Source organism: Bidens hawaiensis, unplaced genomic scaffold, assembly GCF_021521415.1.
Source record: "Bidens hawaiensis isolate Kalapana, Puna unplaced genomic scaffold, B.hawaiensis_p1.1 tig00041461_1, whole genome shotgun sequence".
NCBI classification, from domain to species: domain Eukaryota; kingdom Viridiplantae; phylum Streptophyta; class Magnoliopsida; order Asterales; family Asteraceae; genus Bidens; species Bidens hawaiensis.
The window spans coordinates 153,866-163,242 of NW_027505717.1; the positions used below are offsets into that span (position 1 = coordinate 153,866).

At 36.2% G+C, this 9,377-nt stretch overlaps 2 pseudogenes; both read left to right on the forward strand.

Moving 5' to 3' along the window:
* Positions 1-4,963: 4,963 nt before the first annotated feature.
* Positions 4,964-5,920, forward strand: LOC143614939 (wall-associated receptor kinase-like 9 pseudogene; annotated as a pseudogene).
* A 2,883-nt stretch (positions 5,921-8,803) lies between these two features.
* Positions 8,804-9,320, forward strand: LOC143614940 (tRNA (guanine-N(7)-)-methyltransferase pseudogene; annotated as a pseudogene).
* The last annotated feature ends 57 nt before the right edge of the window (positions 9,321-9,377 follow it).

Sequence of the window (9,377 nt, forward strand, 5' to 3'; positions counted from 1 at the left end):
TTCGAGTATACATGGGTATAGGCATCTAACGGATGTAAGGATAACATAGGGAGTTGCAAGGTTCAAGGTAATTGCGCAACATGGTTTACCCTCAAATATTATCAATTACTATTATGGAAAACTCTATCACTTGCTCAGTCAATGTCCTTAGACGTTCTAGGTTCGCTAAAATCGGTGATTCTCGATCTGGAGGTGGTATGACTCATATGCTTGAGAGTGAGAAACACATATATATATAGAAATATATATATCTTTATCTGCTCATTTATTATCAATTTTTTTTTTTTTTGATGGAATAAGAACGGGTTCAGGTACAGGTTCGTCCGTACATGAGGGTCGTGGTTCGGGTGAACATAGGGGGTTATTAGGATATACGGTACCGGTGTTGGTAGGGTAAGGAACTTATCAATTTTGGTTGGGAGTGACGGTTACTAGATATTTCTGGTTCATGTCAAACGGGAGATTTAACTTGGTACTATCATAACTATGGCCCGATAAGTCGGACTTATCATCAACCGATGCTCTAGAAATTTCAGCATCCTCGGTACTTTTATTATTTCATCCCCCGGTTCCTTATCCGGGTCCTATTTCTCAATACTTGTACCCACAAGATACGCACATATATATATACACCTTAGCACGTATAAATAATATTATATACTCTACACATATGTTGCCATTTTTACCTATTAATGTACCCAGTGACTTCCCCTGAATTCCCTCGTGCAGACAAGTCTGTTATTATGTTCCGGACCATAATAACTCACTTGTTCGACCGAGTTCATCCCGATACTCGTCACTATCTATTATTAGTTGATATTCAGATCCTATAATACTTGAGCTACTGGTTATATTTTAGGTATCTTTTAAAGACATCCTAATTCTTTATAACCAATGGCTCTGATACCAAGTTCTGTAACACCCCGCAACCGCAGCGGAAACGTAATCGGGATGCGACAGACACCTCTGATATCAACCACATTGTTTATAAAGAAAACTGAATGCATTAATATACTTCAAAATTTCATTATCTCGTATTTCATTACCGTCTAGGTGATACACACATCATACAATACGAAACATAATTCTATCTGTTATAATGTATCCCAACATCCCGCACGCAAATCTTACACACAACAAGCACTTAGCACGTAAGCAATCACTTTATCTTAGTTGTACCTGAAAAGCATGTGAGAAAACGGGTCAACTACGAATAGTTGGTGAGTTTCACAATTCGAGTAAACCATGATATATCAATATCAAAATATAATATTATCGATGTAATTATGCTGAGCCTACAAATGAAATCTCTGTTAACCCAGAAACACATCCAATAACCTATGGGGACACTGTTAACCCAGAAACACATTTAATAACCTCTGGGGACACTGTTAACCCAGAAACACATTTAATAACCTCTGGGGACACTGTTAACCCAGAAACACATTTAATACCCTCTGGGGACACTGTTAACCCAGAAACCCATTTAATAACCTCTGGGGACACTGTTAACCCAGAGCACTGTTTAGGGCCTTACACTGTTAGCAACTCAGACAATTACCATCTTAATACATTACCGTACGATTCCCGTACAATAAACATTATATAAATACATTCATTTCCATGCGATCAGCATGTACTTAAACATTTTGATAGAAACATGCTTTCCGCCCCGGGAAAATATTTAAAACAGTTCAGTAAAAAGGGGCTCGTGAAACTCACCTTAGCACATGCAAGCAGGTAACAACAATCATTATCAATTAACGCGTCCAATCTGTAATATGATCCCTAAGATCGTTATTATACACTTATTGTTTATATAATCTTTTAACCGTATCGACTGGTACATCTGGGACACTGTTAACCCAGCACTGTACCCGTTTTGGGGGCAAGGTTAACCCAGAAACACTTCTCCGGACTTAGATTGTGATGTCGTTTAGAGTTCCATGGTCACAACTACTATTAGTCGTTTTTTTCGTTTTGCGTGCCTAGCACGGTTAGACGTTTTTATGTTTCAAAAATGAGTTTGGTCACACACGACCCGAAAATAGTGGTTGACTGATAATTTAATTAAAGATGTGAAATTATAGCTCGGTTTAGACCTCCCGATTGGCCTCGGGACCCGTTTCCGTCTTTGGCGTACCGGAAACTGTTAAAATAGGTTAAAATTACTCAAATCATCCGAATTATTTTCGGATGATTTATTTTTACTTGTCTAACTCATTTATATGAAAGTAGTTCATTTTTAGGGTTTTTATACACCAGTCAGCTCGCTTAAGTGAACTTCACCGGTTTACGCGTTTTAACTTTAAAAGTTTGATAATTAGCACAAATAATTATCCGTTTACTCTCGGATCTTGAAATTTTGCACAAATCACTTTTTAACAGTGGGGAATTTTATAAAAATATTTCCAGAATTAATTCTTATATTTAAAATTTATTTATCTATTTTTAAACACCATTTAAACACTAAATATGTCGTAAATACCAAACGATCTTAGAAAAATCCCAAATTTTTCCTGGATGTCCCCTGCCATCCACATAGTCTCCTGTAATTTTTCCAGAACCAAAATCTTCTTTTACATGCCATTTTTACTAAAACCGAGCTAGAACACCCTAGAACTTGTTTAACCGAAAAGCCTACTTAAACTTCTCCAACTAAACTATAATTTTGTGTGTGACTTATACATGATATAAAAAGCTTATATGCAATTTTCCAGAATTTTTCATGATATTTAACTATTTTTCACCATTTTTGGCCAAAACCGAGCATTAAATTCACCAAATATTCATCCTTTATCCAAATATTACCAAAAATTCACAGAACTCATATTTTCATGTGTTTAACACCTCTGTAAAATTTCATGACCTAACTCTAAACGACCAACAATCTGTCCAAAAACACATACACCGACATAAACCGAATATACCTTTCGTTTTCCGCCACTACAAGCTACAAACTCGTCTTTCCGCCTTATCTACCACTAAACACAGAGCCTACAAACAACATACCACAATACCAAGCAAGTTACACTCACGATCAAGCCATTTCTTTCATGGTTTCGGTTATGATTCAAAAACAAAGATTTAAACCGTAAAAATTCGTTTTTGGTTCGTTTAACTCCTTTCTTGGACCAAGATCCCTTGTATAACCCGTATACATCACTTGATCATGCAAGAATCGGTTTTCATCTTTGAAACCTCATTTTCTTGCAAACAAACTCAAGAAACGAAGATGAACACGTATATAACACGATTTTTACCTCGGTTTTCTTGCTCAATTTCCGGATTTTTGGCTTATAGAATTGAGAGAATTGTTGGATTGTTGATAAGTTGTAAAGAAAAATGAAAATGTAAGGGGTATAACACCCCTATATTCCGATCGGCCCTCATGTGGGGGTGGGGTGGGACCCACAAGTTCATTTTTGGCCACTCATTTGGATATCCGCAATCCGGATAATGTTTTGGATAATCTGGTTCAGTTCGTTTCTCGGTTAAACGTTTAATTCGGCTTAAAACGAGGCCAAAACGGTTGTTTTTCGGCTAAAAAATGAAATTTATATAAAACCGATTTAAAAACTTTAAAAACTTAAACCATGACATTTATTAACTCAAAACATCATATTATTAATTATCGCGCATCTTTTTCGGCTTGATCGATTGTCTCTTGCTCGGTTTGGTATTAAAGGTTTCGTTTAATGTACCGTCGTTCCATTAAATCGAAATTCTTTTTCTGTGCCGTACTTTACTTATCCCGAAGCATTAATGCTTCGTAAAATCACTAAATATCATATATCTCGTCTATAATTGAACCCTCGATTCGTTCGGGTTTCAATAACTATCAATCGATTAATCGCATATTCAATACGATGAATTATTTATTCACGCACAATCAATACAGTGAACCCTGTATTCTCGTATAGTTACTATGGTAACTCATGTACCCGACATTACATATGACGTTACTAACGTCTACCGGTTAGGGTATACCTGGTTTCGTCGGAATCGTTACAGGAAGAACGTGAAATGACAAATTGTTTTTTTGGTTTTCCATGACGACGGAGCTCCTCCTAACAAAAGTCCGCCTAGTAAATGTGCAACCTAACCATCCAGCATCACAATAAGCGGTTAACTTCAAATCGCCTTCTTTTGGTAGAAAATTTCCCAAACCATGTGTCGTTTTTAGGCAGCGAAAGATTCGATAGGCGGATTCCATGTGTTCATGTCAAGGGTCAGGAACCGATTAAGTTTGGTAGGAACCAATTAAGTTTTTTATTGAATAAAACCAAGGTATATATACAAGAATAAAGGACCGGTCTCCTATTTTAAAACCAATACGAATTGCTAGTTTGGGAAAGGAAAAAGAAGAGCAAATAGTTAAATAAAAGTAGAGATAACGAGGAGACAATCACAGGTGAATATAAACTTTGAACTCCGATAGATCGTTCAATACTTCAGTGTTACTTGTAAGCTAAGGACATCTCTAACCGTCCAGTTGTAACTTTCTTTTCCCCCCCTTTTGACCTAACGCTTTCCTAACTGTTTCTATTGATATTCATTGTTTAAAAAAGGAAAAAAAAAGACTTTCGCAGTCAAGACTAAAACAAGAAAAGGGGTAGGGTAGTTTTAAACTAGAAGTCTTGTTTAGATGCTTTCTACATTTATTCGCTCTGCATTGGATAGATAGAGAGGGAGGGCAGAGCTTTTGGTTTAAGCAATTACAAATGACTTATGCTTCTTGTAACTAGCGGTACATTCTGACTACAAAGAAAACTAGTAGACGATGAAACCCCTATGGATAACATAAATACTTTCAATATGGCCAGTTTTAAGAAAATCATAGCCTTATGAAATTTCAAAAATAGACTAGGAGATATTTGAGGAAAAGTATTTGATCTATGATAAGTAATCTACTTACTAGCATTTACTTTTGCATTGGCCTTATTCAGGTGTTAGCATAAGCATGGGTACGCTTTTTCTCGTTGCATTTAGCTATGTATTGTACAAGTTGATCAAGAAAATAAAAGAAAGGAGGCAAAGAAATAGATATTTTAAACGTAACGGTGGTTTGCTTCTTAAACAACAAGAAGAAGCAGACTCTTCTCTGGTTGATAAAACCATACTTTTCACATCCCGTGATTTGAAGAAGGCAGCTGCCAACTTCAGTGAGAGCCTAATGCTTGGTAGAGGAGGTCAAGGTACGGTCTATAAAGGGATGTTGGTGGATGGAAGGATTGTGGCAATCAAGAAATCTTTTAACATGAGACTACAAATAGCTACTGAGGTTGCAGGAGCACTTGCTTACTTGCATTCAGCAACTTCCATTCCAATATACCATAGAGACATAAAAACCACTAATATATTTTTAGACGACAAATATAGGACTAAAGTTTCCGATTTTGGGACTTCAAGATTTGTCTCAATAGAGCAAACTCATTTGACTACTATAGTCAAAGGTACATTTGGCTATCTTGATCCCGAGTATTTCCAATCTAGCCAATTCACTTAAAAGAGTGATATGTATAGTTTTGGAGTTGTTTTGGTTGAATTGTTAACCGGAGAAAGGCCAATTTCTCTAACTAGATTTGGTGAAACTAGAAGTTTGGCTACGCACTTTATTTTGGCTATGGAAGAAGAACGTGTTATGTCTATTTTGGATACCACGGTGATTAAAGAGGGTAACGTAAATGAGCTACTTAATGTGGCTAACCTTGCAATGCGATGCTTAAATTTGAACGGAAAATATAGACCAACAATGAAAGAACTAGCTATAGAGTTAGAACACATACGAACATCGCAAACTCCCTCAACAATCCGAGCCGATACACCGCATCATGTGCATGAGGAGGAACTATCGATCCTAACATATGATGAATTATCAGCAGCATTCTTGAGTTTACATGATAGCATTAGTCAATAAGTAGAAAAGGTTGGCCATTGTTGATTAATGCATATTAAAGTTTATTCTTATGCAGTTGTAGAACATGGAACATATTTAAGTTTATGTCATTACAAATGTGTTAAATTCAGGGAAGCTAGTACTTTATCTTTTTGCAAAAGCATTTAGTCACTTCTTTTTCTTTTAATAGTAGATATGCGCAAATTGTTTGGAATTTGATTCTAACAAATTGGATAGTGTTCTACCATAATCAATGCTTGTTCTAACTCACAAGTTCTTGCTCAAGTATCCGCTCAGCGTACTAATTTTTTTCCAAGAACACTTAACTCACATAGTCATTAATCATACGCATTTATAAATCTGCATCATTGTTTATTAAGACCCAAACTTCTAGCATTACGTGGAGAGACATCACTATGTATCTGTTTGATACCAATAAGCTACTAAAGCTAGAAACCCTTGAAGTTATGAATAATTGTAGTAAATAAATCTTGAAGGTTTGTCACACAAACATAAATTATTCACGAGGGAAAGTTAAATTAATTTACATTTAATCATGTATAGAGAATTAGAGATTGTCCTATCAAATTAGTCAACGTTTTAGTGAGATTTTTCAACGATACGATAGCATAGTTTAGTCACTGTCTTTTTTCTATTATAATTATTTGAGCCTGTAATGAAAAGAATAAAAAAAAATAATGCTCGTGAAATTACATCTTCGGTCCTTTAATATCATAGGGATCGAAATTTGTTATTTTGTGACGTTTACCCAATTAGTAGAAAAGATAAACCTTTGACAAACTTCAAACGTAAAGAATAAATTATGCAATATGAAGATTAAGACTGAAAGGTGGAAGTATGCACACGATTAACAAAAAAAAATATATTTTTCATGAGGATACCCAGTAAGTCATAGGCTGAAAACCTTGGTTGAGCCTAAAAATAATGAAGCATTCCAACCAAGTCTTGGTCTACATCCGCTCCTCCTCTTGACTCGAATGATGGTTACTGATGTGCTGCAACAATGCTCTTTCACATGGTTGTAAAACTTATTAGCCACTAGCTGAGCGATAAGGTAAGAACTATCAACTGGTATTAATCGGATTGAATTTTTATATGTAATTTTGACAACTACTTCAAAGTTCACATAATATTGTTCAAACATAAACACTTATATGTAAACATTACAAATTAATGAGAAAAAACAATAACTGTGTTTAACGGGTTAAAACCAAGGTCCGAGTCTTCCAAAAATTATTAAAAAAATATTAATATTGAAAAAATTGAAGAACCAACAGAATTAAAAATTATCCGATTTGGGCCAACTTGGTCCGATTATCATCGATTAGCTTAAAATCAATTGGCCTAAGCGCGCCTAGAGATTAATCCACGCCTAGGCCAATATTTACAACGCCACTCTTTCACTCTCCGCGTCTCTCCACCTAAGGGCGTTCATTATTTAGTTTGAAACCTATAGAACCAATGATTGTCAAAACGAACAAACTCACATTCGGTTTGAAACCGAAACCAAAACCGTGTACTAACAAGTAACAAAATAAGGCCCCGTTTGTTTTTTTTAGAGATTTAAGTCTGAATCTGAATACCACATTTGAATGTTAAGAGGTGGTTCAAATGTCTGAAATCTGAATCATTAAGAGGTTGAGGCTAGAGACGAACCTCTAGTCGTCGGAGATGGAGCCTAGTCTCCGGGTCAGAAGTTAATGGAGGCCGGAGACAAACGTATGTTTTTTTTTTGTTAAGAGGTTTTCAGATCCACTAAAAGCTTTCACTGGTTCAGATGCTATTAAGATGCTGAACCTCTTAATGCCAGAAAAAAAACAAACAGCCCCACGTCTGATTACGTCTGACCGAATCAGACGTTTTCCTCTGTTTAGAGAAAAGAAAGAGGCAAAAACAAACAGGCCGAGTATAAAACCGTATTCAGTCCAGGTCCACTTTCAGGCTTTATTTAAGCCCAAAGGAAGCCTTATCCTTCAATTAACATCGACCAGGCTCGTAACAGGAACCCTCGAACCACTTGAATTGAGTTATTGAGCCGCTCGTCTCGATCTTCACCGACTTTATTTTATCAATCACTCCTCGACTCAAGGTACTCTACCGACTGCACTCTCTAGTTTCTGGTTATCGTTTAATTAGCATTTGGGGTTTATTAAATCACCTAATACGGTTTGGTTGATTAACTGCTAGTTTCTGGTCCCTGTTATTCTGTGATTCACTAAAGCCTCTACTTTATACATTTACTTTGCATCCTCTTACTTGGGTGTTTTCGGGTTTCGGGTTTGAATCTCAAACCCGACACAAATCTGTCATGGATTTTTGGGGTTTGGGTAATTCGAGTTTTATCTGGGTGGTAAAATCGGTTTTCGAGTATTTGACCACGAAAATTTGAAAAAAAAGGTCAGATGCTAAAAGTAAAAATAACATAGTTATCTTCACTTGTAAACGTAAATAACCAAATAATAAGCCAACATAATCCAATAACACAATCCGTAAACAAGTAAAATTAAAAAAAGGTCCAACATTAACGTCTTGAATATTCACGTATAATCCTTTGTTTCTTCCTCCATTTCTAATGTTGTTTAAAAGAAAGTCAAATAAAATAAGTACTAGAATTGTCAAATATAACATGAACAAACATTAAATATAGTAATGACATGAAACCTATATCAAATTTGGGTTTTTTTGGGTTAACCAGAAACCCAAAAATTAGAACCAAGAACCGACCTGGACTACTCGGTTTGGGATAGTGTTTTCTCGGGTTCGAGGTTTCTTGAGTTGGCTTAGGGTTTTCTTGGGTCAAGTTTCGGTTATAAGTGACAGGTCTGCTCTTAACAATCCCTAACTTTTTAAAATGACATTACAGAACGTACATCTATTCCCAACATGCAATTGGACGAATCATACCCCTGCATCAGCAAATCCACCTGTCTTCCAAGAAAACGGTTTTACCAAGCCCGAGCTCATAGCAACCCGTTAAGCGGCTCCCATTTCCCGGTCTCAACCTCCCCTCATCATGTAGACTACTCTCTTCCCTATCCTTATTGATTCCCAATCCAGTTCCAAAAAGATAGAATTTGCAGATATCAGGTGCGGGTTTGGAGGACTTTTAATCAGTCTCGCAACACTTTTTCCCGAAACCTTAATGATTGGATTTGAATTGAGAGACAAGCTAACAAAATATGTTAGAGAACGGATTCTAGCTTAACTGGTCTCAGGGTCAGTACCAGAATCAGAATGTATCGGTTGTTAGATGTTAGAACTAATTCCATATAACACATTCCCAGTTAATTTGATAGTAACAGCTTTCAAAGGTGTTCTCTTTTTTGTTCCCGGACTCGCACTCAAAGAAAAGAACCATTGTAGGCGTGTGATTAGCGGGATTATATATATGATAAGTTGATACTGATGTTTGGAAGATCTCCATTGTTTGAATCCGTTACTGTCTTACTGATGAAAA